Genomic DNA, 15,147 nt, shown 5'->3' on the forward strand with positions numbered 1-15,147 from the left:
TACTTCTTCTTCTGATTCTGATTCTTCAGAATCTACTTCTTCAGCCTGATAAACGTTAGTGCATTTTTTATAATTAGATTTTAATGCAATAGACTTACCTTTCTTCTGAGGTTCATTAGCGTCAAGCTCAATTTCATGACTCCTCAGGGCGCTGATCAGCTCTTCAAAGGAGACTTCATTCAGATTCTTTGCTATCTTGAATGCAGTCACCATTGGGACCCATCTTCTGGGAAAGCTTCTGATGATCTTCTTTACATGATCAGCCTTGGTGTAGCCTTTGTCAAGAACTCTCAATCCAGCAGTAAGAGTTTGAAATCTAGAGAACATTGTTTCAATGTTTTCATTATCCTCCATCTTGAAGGCTTCATACTTTTGGATCAAGGCAAGAGCTTTGGTCTCCTTGACTTGGGCATTTCCTTCATGGGTCATTTTCAATGACTCATATATATCATAGGCAGTTTCCCTGTTAGATATCTTCTCATATTCAGCATGAGAGATAGCATTCAGCAAAACAGTCCTACACTAGTGATGATCTTTGAATTGCTTCTTTTGCTCATCATTCATTTCTTTTCTTGTGAGCCTTACACCACTAGCTTTAACTGGATGTTTGTAACCATCCAACATAAGATCCCATAAGTCAGCATCAAAACCAAGAAAGTAACTTTCAAGTTTATCTTTCTAGTATTCAAAGTTTTCACCATCAAATACTGGTGGTCTAGTATAACCATTGTTACCATTTCCATTGTTTTGCTCAGTGGAAGCAGATGTAGTAGGTGTTATTGGAACTTCACCATCCATTTAGATTTTGTGTTTTTCTCTTCCTGAATCTTTTCTAACACGGTTAAGCGCTTGCACCTAGAACCGGCGCTCTGATGCCAATTGAAGGGTAGAAAAACACTTAGAAAGGGGGGGTTTGAATAAGTGTAGTTTCAAAACTTGTAAGATAAAAACAACTTGCACAATTATTTTTATCCTGTTTCGTTGTTAACTAAACTACTCCAGTCCACCCTTGACAAGGTGATTTACCTCAACTGAGGATTTAATCCACTAATCACACGAGATTACAATGGTTTTCCACTTAGACAACTTCTAAGTCTTCTAGAGTATTCTGATCACAACCTGATCACTCTAGGAACAATCTGCTTAGATACCCTCTAAGACTTTTCTAGAGTATTCTGATCACACTTGATCACTCTAGTCCTTTACAAATTAATGTAAACAAATTCTAAGAGTATTACAATGCTTCTGAAAAGCTATAATCACAACAGTGATATTTCTCTTAAAGTTTAAGCTTAATCTCACTATGATATTACAACAGCAATAAGTGAGGTTGAAGATGAAGTTATTTGACAGCGTTTCAGCGTTTTTGCATAATGTGTTGTATACAGCTTCTCATCAGAACTTCAATATATAGGCATATGAGAAGATGACCGTTGGGAGCATTTAATGCTTTGCGTATTCCGTACAACATTGCATTTAATGTTTCACTCTTTTGTCAACTACCTCGAGCCTTGCTTTCGCTGTATCTACTGACGTTGCCGTTAATAGCTTCTAACGTTCCTTTTGTCAGTCAGCGTAGCCTGCCATCTTGTACTTGATTCTGATTGATCTTTTGTAGATACAACGTTTGAATCTTCAGAGTCAATACAGCTTGGTGCAGAGCATCTTCTTGTCTTCTGACCTTGAAGTGCTTCTGAGCATGATACCATGAGAACTTCAGTGCTTCTGCTTCTGAACTCAAGTTCTTCTGATGCTTCCATAGACCATGTTCTGCTTCTGCTTGACCATCTTCTGATGTCTTGCCAGACCATGTTCTGATGTTTGCATGCTGAACCTTCTGAGTCAGTGCTTCTAGCCCTGATTTTGTGCATACTCAATATATAATTCCTGAAATGGAAATTGCATAGTATTAGAGTACCACATTTTTTCATACAAAATTCATATACATTGTTATCATCAAAACTAAGAATATTGATCAGAACAAATCTTGTTCTAACAAACAAGGTCGTCAAAACAAGTAAGACACGCTTAGGCGTCAATTCACAAAGATCAATATGTCGTTGGCTCAAGCCTTACAACATCTGCTGAGGGAAAATTTAATTACCCCGAGGGATCCTCCTAAGAATCCTAACACCTCCGCTCCTATCTATAAACCCAATGCGAGGTGCGCATATCATTCCAATAGTCCGTGGCATGACACAGATAATTGTTGGCCGCTGAAGAATAAGATCCAAGATATGATCGACGTGGGTGAAATCGAGTTCGACCCCCCTGAGACTCCTAACGTGATCACCGCTCCTATGCCTAATCACAACAAGATTGCTAATGTTGTGGATGGCTAGAAGGATGGACTTTCAGATCATTAGTTTTACTTTTCATTTGCAATTCCTTTTCTGTTTTGTTTAAACATTCGACTTATGATAAACATTATCTGTTTTAATAATCATCATTAGTTCATTGCATATGTTTGTCTGGAATAATTTATTTCTCTATCACTCATTTAAATTGTGTACTTTGTTTATGTTTTGTGATATTCAACTCCTGCTAAGCTGTAGACCTTTTGAGGGAGGATGACGAAAATGACACCGCAACCTCATACAATATGCTTTCGAACAGACTATGATGACGATGTACAAGCATTATTTCAATTCCTAAATAGTGGAGATATAAGGATGTTAATCCCTCGTCAACCCCTTTGAGCCTAAGGTGTAGGAGTTTTCTTTCACGTGCAAATTGAAACCCTTTAATCATAACCTGGGGCAGGGTAGCTACTCAGTTAACTCAATTATACTAGCCGTTGTTTACACAAATAATGATGGGTCCCCATAACCATTAAGTCAGGCAGTCAATGTCCACCAAAAAGGAAAAGATGTTAAGTCAAAACCTATGAAGAAGACTTATCAAAAATCAAAACATCCCGCTGACTGTAATCTCAAAATAGACAGTTCAGGAAAAAGTTAGGGATAATAAAGTCAAAAAACCAAAAAGGTATCCTGACTCCTTAAGGTTTACCACAAATACTGAGTTGATATTTCGTTTTACAAAACTTAACGTTTTTATAAACATCACACTTTTACATCTCCTGTTTTAATGTTTTCCAAAAAAAAACAAGACAGGCATATGCATTGCATCTCATGAATTCATTATTAAACATATTTTGCTACATAATTTCAAATGTTATCATCAGGAAGAATTTGCACAGGGTACAACTAATGACCAAACGTCATCCCGACAAACGAAATCACTTCAGAAGCAACATCTCCTATAAGGGGCATGACATGCTTTGTCCAATCAATCTGGGGCAATCAAGTCAAGATTCCAAGAATCTCAAAAATGCCAAACAATCAGAGGCATAGACCCAAGTAGGTCTGAAGCTACTTCTCGGTCGATCAAGGGCATCATACTAAGTTTATGGCTACTAGGGGAAAGTCACCCATAGTACATATCTCAGAAGGTCCTCGCAAGGCGAATCTCTCCAGAGTCCCTGAGGGCAGGGGCAAAGCTAGGCAAGGCCTGTTTGACACTTCAATCAATACTCATTGGTGTACCCCAATCAACACAAGCCCAGGAATGCCAGTCACTATGATCACTGGGGGCAATGTTCAAGGCATCCCCGCCTCCCCATAGTGCCTGCTTCATAGGAGCATATCCTCATAGAGTAGTCCTCAAGAATCTATCTTCGAATAATCACCATAAAGGTTAGCACTCACATTGAGTTGAGTCAGATGGAACATCGGAGATTATATTCATCTCTCTTATCCCTAATCAAAGTACATCAAAGATCAATCATTCAAATCGCTCTCATCCCCAAACAGAAGTCATAAATCCCCTGCGGTATATCTTCAAAACAAGATCAGGCATCAGAGTCATAATAATCTGGAGATTTATTTTCTCAATCAGAATATTCCAGATAGAAAAATTCATGTTCATGCATTCATACATCATGTACCCCATGGCATATGCATAACACTCTCATTCATTTCAAAAAATATTACAATACATGCATCACGACATTACATAAAACTAATGTTTCTTTTTTCAATCTATTTCTACAATCAAATGAATATTATCTTCTAGATATAGTGCAGAGATAATCAAGTCAACGATTTAATTCTAACACTCATTCTAGACAGAGATCTAGTTCTGATACTTAGTTCCGGGTATTCTCCTGAGATATTTCAGAGATAATCAAGACAATGATTTAGTTCTGATACTTAGTTTCGGGTATTCTCCAGAGATAGTTCAGAGATAATCAACAGATCTTCCAAGATCTAATTCAGTTACTACAAACGGTGCTGATACGATCAACAATCCAAGATCTAAATTCATCAATACAAACGGTGGAGACGATCATTCCAAGATCTAAATTGGTTAGCCCTACAAGGTGCCGAGACAATCGACATTATAAGATCTAAATTGGTTACCCCATAAGGTGCTGAAATGATCGACATTCTAAGATCTAAATCAGTTACTATACACGGTACTGAGACGATTGACGATCCAAGATCTAAATCTATCCTCACAACGGTAGAGACGATCATTTTCTAAAGATCTAAATCAGTTACTACAAAAGATACTGAGACGATCGACATTCAAATCAATCTAACAAGTTAGGTGGAATCTTTAAGCCCACTTCATATTTTCGATTGATGGAATATCTAAGCCCATCCCTGACACAAGTTCGAACATCAACAAGTACAAATTTCTGGGTATTCTAGTGTTCAATCCTCTTCCACCTTCAGATACCGATTGGCATACAAACCATTCTACATCTTCAGGTTTAAGAATATTGAACAGGGGAAGCTGTCATACCCTAAAATTTTCCCACCATATTTTATACTCAAGCTCACTTGAAAACCAAAAGCTCAAGGACTTGGCTGATTGAACACTCTCCTAAGCAAGGACTTCTTGAATTAGGGTTTTGCATTCTCTAGAGAAAATTAATGAATCAAGGCAACGAAAGGGTTTCATTTGACTTATGATGTTTCAAAATATCCCTGCGACAAAATGCAAGCTTCAATTCCCAAGATCACTCAGTCAATTGCTCAGATAGTCAACAGTCGACTAGTTTGACCTAAAAGTCAACTGTGGTCAACGAATAGTCAAAATTCCTGATTTTTGGTCAACATCCTCATTTAGAAGTATCATTCATCATTTGATCAAGGATTGATCATAATTCATCAAGAAAAGTTCAGAAATCAACAAAACTCAAAATTGCAAAATTAGGGTTTTTGACCTAAAAGTCAACTGAACTTTGAGCAGCCATAACTTTCTCCTGATTTATCAGAAAAATTCCAACCAAATCTCATTATCAAGGAAATTACTACAACTTTTATGTTGGGACCAAGGTCAAGAAATGCGTTCGCATAAGAGATTTAAGTCAAAACATTACAGGTTATTTTGAAAGTCAACAAAAAGCAGTTTTTTGTCAAAGCCCATATCATAAAGATAAATTCTCCAAATGCCAAAAAGCTTCCAAAGTGTCTTGTAGAGGACATCTTGGGCTTTCCAAAAAGTACCAGAACACCTTCATAGGATCAAAATTGAGGGAGATATGCCTTGATGAAGTTGACCTTTTTTTGAAAAATGCATGAAACAAGTGATGACAAAAATTTGATTCTTTTTCAAAAAGGCCAATTCTTTTGTGATTCAATCTTTATTCTCATATGTTTAAAGGCATTCACAACCTATCCATGGTTCATGACATTTTTTATTTCATTTTTTTATTGAATTTTATTTATTTAAAATTCAATTAAAGTGAGATAATTCAAGGTATTATCCAAGATGCTCATGTGATGCAAGCAATGACCTATTCAAAGCATCAAAGATAAGATTGCAAGATTGGAGAGAATAACACTTGAGTGATTAAACTATGGTTAAGCTTTTAACCTAGCATAATGGGAATATTCCATATTTTTTCCACAAAATCAATCATGACAATTTCCACTTGCTAAGGCTTCAAGATCGAATCTTTTGCATATAAATAGAGCTTCATTTTATTAATTCAGGAGAAGGGAGAGAGGACAACAACAAGAACAAAAAGCCATGCTTAAGCATATCCTCCATAACCAAAAAATTCAAGAAACTTGTAAAAATCAAGACTAATTCAAATAGCCACTTTCCATCAATTCCAATCACTCTATTCCACTCTTGGGATATCATAGAATAAGAATCATGTAGCTTGTAACGTGTAGAAGTGTTAGGAGTTCATGAATTAAAAACTTCATATTTATGCATATTTCAATTTTTATCATATTTTTATTATTGTTATATTTTTTTAAAATATAATCACACTAACATGTTCCTGGGAACATTTAAAGAAGGTTTGAACGTTAGCATGAAGCTTTAATGGCCAGAACAAAGAGTACCATGTTAAAACACCATGTTAAAACATAACCATGGTCATGCTTCAAATCCATAGCTACGTTGCTCTAATGACAAAACTATAGCCACCATTTAACTCAGAGCGTGATTTTACGTAGATCTGGGTGTCCCCTTTTTTTGCTCCTTTCATTTTTGTAGGTTTTTGAAGGATCCAAAAATCCGCAGGTAAATCTGCAGGAAAAAGATTGAAGATGATGAATAGTAGCGGTCCCCACGCTGACTGGGACAAAGACCTTGGATCCAGTGCATTATGGCCCACGCTCATGCCATGTGCCATCATTCCACAGCCATCAGATCTCATTAATTCCTGATCCAACGCACTAGAGCACGCAGGTCCAACATACATCTCACAAATTAACCACACAGGATCATTGTTTTTAATATTTTTAATTTCTTTTTATTTTCTTTGCAAAATTAATTAAAAATACTTAAAAACCCAAAAAATATTTTAATTTCAGTTTTAAGTTGATAAAATATTATTTTAATTTTTGACATAAAAATATTTTATTTTTCTTCATAATTAATTTATTTTGCTTAATTAATTAGTAATTATGTAAATATTGCATTTTAATTATTTTCAACCAATCAAAAAAACTAGAAAAAAAAATTCCTTTTAGATTTAGGTTTATATTTTTTATAATCTAATTTTTAACATAAAAAATAATATTTTTTTTGTTAATTTTAAATATTTGTATAATTATTTTTTTAATTAGCTTTTAATTAACTTAAAAACAATTCCAAAAATCACAAAAAAAAATTAGTTTAGTTTAAAATTAATTGACAACTATTTTAGACATCATTTACACTTGATTATTTAGGTTTAGATTTTATTTCTATCATTTAGACTTTTAATTAGGTTAATTAGGCTTTTAATTTAATTAAAATTATCAAAAACACAAAAAAAATGAAATAGGTTAAAATTGATTTAGACTTAGGATTTATACTTTATTCTCTAAACTTATTTTTTCTTTATCATTCAACTTTCAATTTCAAATTTCAATTGCAATTTACTGCTATATTCTAAGTTCCATAAATAAATTGAAATAGCGTAGGATTTAATTTCCTGTACATATTTAATTGTTAGTAATTAGGTGATAAGATATTAATTGAATCGCATTCACTAACTCAGGATATAAAAATCTGAATACAACACACTTCGCACACTTGCACCTCTAGGGTTTCCCCTCTTGTTACTTTTTTAATCATACAATCATTTAAGGAAAGTATTAAACGCATAGGAAAGATCTTATAAATTGAGAGTAGGTAACTCCTAATTGCTTGCTCAAACACCTTTCATTTTCAAACAACGTGTTTTCAAAACTTCTCATCTATTTTCAAAAACTATCTTCTGGTATTTGAAGGGCATTATTCGCGGTGAAACTCTTCAGAGACCTATGTGACCTAGTGTCCATCTTCACTTCTTCTATTTTCAAATCAAATTTCAAAACTGTTTTCCATCAAACAATCAATAAGCATTCAAACAAAAGTGAGCTAAGCAACTAAGAGCCCATGGATACAAAGGGTGCTTAAAACCTTCCCTTTGTATAACCAACCCCCCGAACCCAAAATCTGTCAAAAGGTCTTTCCTGGGCTTTTATGCCTTTCCTAAATATTGGATAAAATAAAAGTCGGTGGCGACTCTTACTATCCGCAACATTTCTAAAAGGTCAGTTCTCCCACCGAGTTACAGGGGGACAGCCCCGTCTGGACGCTGTCAAGTGATGGTATTTACAACATTTCCTCGTGTTACGGCGCTTTATGCAATAGGTTCATTCCTCTTGGCCCTCCGAACCGTTATGACTCAGCTTTTTCTTTGATATGAAAGGTGCAAGTTCTATTAAAGATTAGATTTTTTGGTTGGAGATGCCTTTTGGATAGAATCTCATCTAAAGAGAAGTTGTTAGATAAGAATATGCTAAATTTTGCCACCAATTCAGATTGTGTCTTCTGTAATGATATGTTGGAATTATCTAGTCATTTGATCATGAATTGTCTGGTGGTTCAATTGGTGTGGAAGGATATGGCCGAGTGGTTAGATTTGAAGTTCAATATTATTTGGAGCATGTGGATGTGTAGGAACGATATTATTTTCAATAATAATGTTTGGAATGTTTCAGATATGGTGTGGAGCTGTAAAGCTTTGGTGTGGAGATGGGCTTTCATAGAAAAAATTATACAATCCAACTGTAACTTTTATGAGTTTAGCAAAAACCCTACACTACTTAGGATAGGTGTATTTGGTTGTGTAATTTTCTTTTTGTTCTGTATTGCCTTTTCTTTTGTTTGATTCTTGAAGTTTTAGCTCCCTTTAATAGATTCTTGCTTTTAAAAAAATAAATATAATATGGACATAATTATCAGTCTTTAATACTGTTCAATTAATTAACCATGCATATAAAATGTCCCTATATATCATTCATGTTAACAGTAAAACAATTAAATCAGACACATCACCAGCTTGGTTACAACTAAGCAATAAATTAATTAAACAAGGGTCATGCTAACATGTGCCCTAAGGGCACATGTTAAGAGCTAAATGTAGAAATTTTTTCTTAAAAATTATGCATTATTTTCATAAAAGGTTTATAATTAATGTGTTTATTATATTTTCTAATATAAGTTTACTATATTTAAGTTTCTTAACATGTGCCCTAAGGCACATGTTAGCTTTATCCATTAAATAATAGTTGCAAAACAGAATTCTGGTATAAACATCTGTATATACATGGAAACTTTGATGTATCTTTACTTCTCTTATTTCAAAATGTAGACAAACTTTCCACTTTTCAAAACAGGCTCACCATTTTATGTCATAGATAGACTCATAGTCATACATGTCAAACTTCAATCATATTCATGATTCTGCATTTTACACTATAGTAACCAATGCACACCAACAACAAACGAAATTCATATTTTTTATCACAAGTGATATTCTTATCATCTACAAACCCATAAACTGTAGTACCTACCTCTCAAACCTATAGCTAGCTATTTCAATAACATTATAAGTTATAATTATAAGCTGTGAAGCACGGGTACTCCGTTTTAGGTAAAGTACCTGTACTGGGTACGTACTGGATACCGGTACACGTATGGTGTACTGTACACATCGAAGCTGTACCGATTTTATTTTATTTTATTTTGCTTTGGTACACCAACCGGTACACGTACCCAAACTTTTTTATTTTTTCGGTTTAAAATTTTTTTGGACAACATAATTTAGGCTTAAGTAAAAATTAGGTTATTTATTTATTCTATTTATAAATAAAAAATTGAAAGAAAAATTAAGAAATAGGTTCATTGAAAAGAAATTGGAGCACATATAGATTCATTCTCTTGATGAACCTGAACTAGAAGCTGTATTCATTGGAGAAGAAAATATTTTATTTAAGCAAACTATTTTTTAATTTTATTATTTTATCGTTATTTAAATAATATAATTGCTTAGTTATTTTTATAATTGTATTTTTAAAGCATTATACTAACGTATCGGTACCTTAATTTTTTTAAAAATGTCGTACCCCGTACCGGGTACTGGGTACGTACCGGTACCTATGCAACGTAGATTATAAGTCTATAACTGTATCACCCTTCTTCAGAAGAAACATTCAAAGCACAAAACATAAACTCATAAAGCACAAAATTTCAAACTAAGAACGAAAATTCTAGTCTAATCCCATAAATATCACCAATAATAAGCAAGTCGATCGAATGGAAAAGCAAGTAAACAACCTACAATACAATGGACATAATACTTGAGTCGACGTGAGAAGATGGAGAAGCATGATGCTAGGGTTCGAGAGAGATGTTTGACGTATGACGAAATCTTGCTATAACAAGTTTGCAACAATAGAACACCGACAAAGAACAGTTTCAATTCTATTCATTGCTAATGCATACTATCATTTTTAGGAATTTCCCACAATTCGGTTTTAGTTTCAGTTTGGTTTATTTCCATACAAAGGATTTTGAATAAATATCAATCATAACATAAGTAATATTTATGAAAGTAAAGCTAAACTAACTCCAATCACAGTTAGTCTTAAACAATTTTAAAATATAGTATAAAATAAGTATAAAATATCAAGGCTAAATAGCTGAAAATATAGCCTTGACATGCAAGTTTTGTCCATGGTAAATACAAGCATATGATGCATATTAATGATAACAAGGCCGTCTCAATTTTTTCGAGGCCCTGTGTAAATTAGTTATGTTTCTACCATGAAAAAATAATTAGAGGCTCTATTTACCTCTATTTTAATAGTGACAAAGATTTATGAGGCCCTATTTAGTTAGGATTTGATCGTAAAAATTTGAGGCCCCGTGCGGTAGCCCGCCTTGCTCACCCTCAAAGACGGTCCTGAATGATAACAGTAAAACAAAACACCTCAAGCTATAATCATTTAACATTTGTACCATAACATAATAAAAACAACAACTAAATAATCTTACATCACTTTAAAAATAAGTATCAAGACTTACAACCAACCAAAAAATGCTAAACCTATCCACTGCAGTTTAAGCTTTTCAGTAAAGCTCTTGTTGAAATTGATGCACATTTCTAGAATATTCTAGCATAAATACATGACAATGTTTAGAGAAAACTAGAATAGTCTAAAGTTGTTACATGTTTCTAGAGTGTTTCAATAAATCTTATATTAACTTATAGCCTAGAAAGTTCTAAGTCAATATAATGTAGAAAAGACAAACAAAAGTCTAGATAATTCTATTCTAGAAACATCATTAAGCACCTATAAATAGGCAAGCATATGTGTAATTGTATTCAAGCCTTTAATCCTTTAAGGTCTAACATCAATAAAAGTGAAGGCTTCATCATACTATTACTTTCCTCCTACAACAAATTGATTACTTATGTTTTGCCATGCTCTGATACTAGCTCACACACTACTTGCTACTATCTTTCAACTATCAATCAGAAATCTTTACACTATCCAACTACATTTTAAACTATCACTACTACCTTAAAACCTAACAGTGGTATCAGAACTACGTTCGGTCATTCACATGGGGTAGCAAACTATTTCTTCTTGTCACCAACAATTTTATTAAACCTGGAAAATGAGATATTTGACTCAAACACAAAGGAGTACAGGTAGCTACACGGCCCGACTCTGTTTGAGTTTGAACCCAAAACTAAAAATGAGAGAGCGGAGTTCAAGTAGCCAAACACTCCGACCCTCTTAATTTAAAGTCCAACTAATATCATAAACATATGGCAAATAAGACTCGAGTTATGATGGAGCACAAGCACAGGCGATAAAAAAATTGAGACCTGTGGCCTCTGAGGCTCAACTTGAGTACAAGCCTAGGAAGACAAATGCAACTACTAGAGCAAGAATGAGTCCTTGTCAAAATTATTCTACAAGAACGACAAGGAGACTCATAAGTATTTAAGAAATAAGAGTGATGACAAGGAGATTCACATGCAACTAGACAACAAAAGTGGTCCTTGTTAGAAGTCTTTAACAAGACAAATAAGGAATATCACAAGCGCAACTAAGGAGCGTGAATGATTCTCGTCAAAAGCCTTCAATAATGATGAGAACGAGTTAAATAACAATCTTTGTAACAAGTAGTGTGACAAAATTGAATCACAATGAAGGTAATGTTTTTCAAAATAGAATATATTATATAAGACTATCAATTGAGGAGGAGATAGCTTCACAAATTCACATTTGAAAAATTATGGACTACACTTGGAGTTACGGAAATATGCATCAAGGAGGAGTGTTGAAATTGATGCACATTTCTAGAATATTCTAGCATAAATACATGACAATGTTTAGAGAAAACTAGAATAGTCTAAAGTTGTTACATGTTTCTAGAGTGTTTCAATAAATCTTATATTAACTTATAGCCTAGAAAGTTCTAAGTCAATGTAATGTAGAAAAGACAAACAAAAGTCTAGATAATTCTATTCTAGAAACATCATAAAGCACCTATAAATAGGCAAGCATATGTGTAATTTTATTCAAGCCTTTAAGCCTTTAAGGTATAATATCAATAACAGTGAAGGCTTCATCATACTATTACTCTCCTCATACAACAAATTGATTACTTATGTTTTGCCATGCTCCGATACTAGCTCACACACTACTTGCTACTGTCTTTCAACTATCAATCATAAATCTTTACACTATCCAACTACATTTTAAACTATCACTACTACCTCAAAACCCAACAGTGACTTTAGAATAGTAATCTTTATTGACGACTTCTCTAAAATGACATGGGTCTATTTCCTAAAAGAAAAATCAGAAGTCTTTGGAGTATTCAAAAAGTTCAAGGCCCTTGTGGAAAATCAAAGTGGAAAACGGATAAAGAGTACACCTCTCGCGAGTTTGACAGATTTTGCGCGGATGAAGGCATAGAGTGACAACTTACAGTCGCATATTCACCTCAACAAAATGGTGTGTCCGAGAGAAAGAATCACACAGTTATGGAGATGGCTAGATCGATGCTCAAGGAGAAGGGAATGTCTAACACATTCTGGGCTGAAACGGTCTACACTGTTGTTTATATACTCAATAGATGTCTAACTAAGGCAGTACAAGATAAGACTCCAATTGAAGCCTGGAGCGGGAAGAAGCCATCAGCAAAGCCCCTAAGGGTCTTTGGATCTATATGCTACATTCATATTCCATACGTGAAGAGGCATAAGCTTGAAGACAAGACTATACGAGGTATCGTCTTGGGGTATAGTACAATCTCTAAGGGCTACCGTGTGTACAACTTGCAAACTAAAAAACTCATCATCAGTCGAGATGTGGAAGTTGATGAGAATGCTTCTTGGAATTGGGATGAAGAAAAAGTGGAGAAGAACATCCTTATACCAGCTCAACTAACTCAAGAAGAACCTGAGGATGAAGAACCTGAGGTTGAAGGACCTGAGGAAGAAGAATCAGGTGAACCTCTTTCGCCTCCACCATAACAACAAAAACAAGAACTATCATCACCAGAGTCTACTTCAAGACGAGTAAGATCCTTGGTGGACATATATGAAACCTGTAAGATGGCCATACTTTAACCTGGAAGTTTTGAAGAAGCGTCAAAGCAGGAAGTATGGGTCAAGGCAATGGAAGAAGAGATAAAGATGATCGAGAAAAACAACACATGCGAGTTAGTAAATCGTCCCCATGGAAAATATATCATTGGGGTTAAGTGGGTCTATAAGACAAAGCTCAACCCTGATGGCACCATACAGAAACACAAGGCGAGGCTAGTAGCTAAGGGTTACTCATAACAACCCGGGATTGACTACAATGAGACATTTTCACCAATAGGTCGTCTTGATACCATAAGAGCTCTAATAGCTCTTGCGGCACAAAAAGGATGGAGTATCCATCAACTAGATGTCAAATATTCCTTCCTTAATGGCGTACTTGAAGAAGAGATCTATGTGGAGTAGCCACGAGGATTCATATCTGTAGGTGAAGAAAAAAATGTTAAGACTAAGAAAAGCACTCTACGGTTTGAAGCAAGCACCTCGAGCATGGTATAGCAGCATCAATCAATATTTCATGGATCGAGGATTCAAGAGGAGCAAGAGTGAGCCTACACTTTACATCAAGTCCCAGGGTCAGTACACTCTCTTACTCTCTCTATATGTAGATGACCTTATCTACACGGGAAACAATACTAAGATGATGATGGAGTTCAAAGAAGACATGATGAAGACCTTTGAGATGACCGACCTTTGTTTGATGAGTTACTTCCTCGGTATAGAGGTAAGTCAGAAAAATGAAGGGATATTCATCTCGCAAAAGAAATACGCAGAAGGCTTACTTAAGAAATTCAAGATGTACGGTTGTAAACTTGTCGCTACTCTACTCATAACAAATGAGAAACTAGAGAAGAATGATGGAGCACCAGAAGCTGATGCATCCAAATACAGAAGTCTAATTGGAAGTCTTCTATATTTAACAGCTACACGGCCAGACATAATGTATGCTACAAGTCTTCTATCAAGATTCATGCAAAGCCCAAGTCAAATACACTTTGGAGCAGGAAAAATAAATTTTGAGGTATCTACAAGGAACAAAAGAGTTCGGTATATGGTACACTACTGTTGAAAGTATTTTGGGTAAATATTTTATAATATATCGTATCCACAAAGACTGAGTAATATTGTTTCCGTTCTATAGTTAACTTATAATGAATCATGAAAAGTATTGATTTGATTATGTGATCTCGAATTGCAATTAACAAAATAAGATTTAAATGAATAAGAGCTTAAAGATTGAATAACAATGGTGAATGAATATGTTGAGTTTTAGGGTTCATCAACCTATTCATATGCAATAATCAATTAATCCACATGTGAACATTATCTAAGTTATTATCTTCATTCATCCTCAAAACTGATATTATGTCTAATGATCAATCTAGAACCACCTCTACCGATATAATATTCGATCTCTCAGAATAACTATAAGGATAAAGGGAATGAACAACGATGATTTATGAAAACTTCTTCAAAAACTCATCTCTGAGTATTAATTAACAAGTCAATGTAAAAACCTAGGGCGAAAGTTAAACCCCATCTCTCGATTGATAGTTCAACAATGATATAACATAAAGGCAAGGTTTTTCTTTGATAATAAAACTTAAACAATTGTTCACAAGAATTAATCAAAGTAATTGCATCTTCATAGGTTAAATACTACCTTAAACTCAACACAATGGGGTTTAGCTCTCCATAGTCATGAAGAACACACAAGGTTTCATGGACGGATTCAT

This window comes from Vicia villosa, unplaced genomic scaffold, assembly GCF_029867415.1.
Source record: "Vicia villosa cultivar HV-30 ecotype Madison, WI unplaced genomic scaffold, Vvil1.0 ctg.000255F_1_1_3, whole genome shotgun sequence".
In the NCBI taxonomy this organism is placed as follows: Eukaryota; Viridiplantae; Streptophyta; class Magnoliopsida; order Fabales; family Fabaceae; genus Vicia; species Vicia villosa.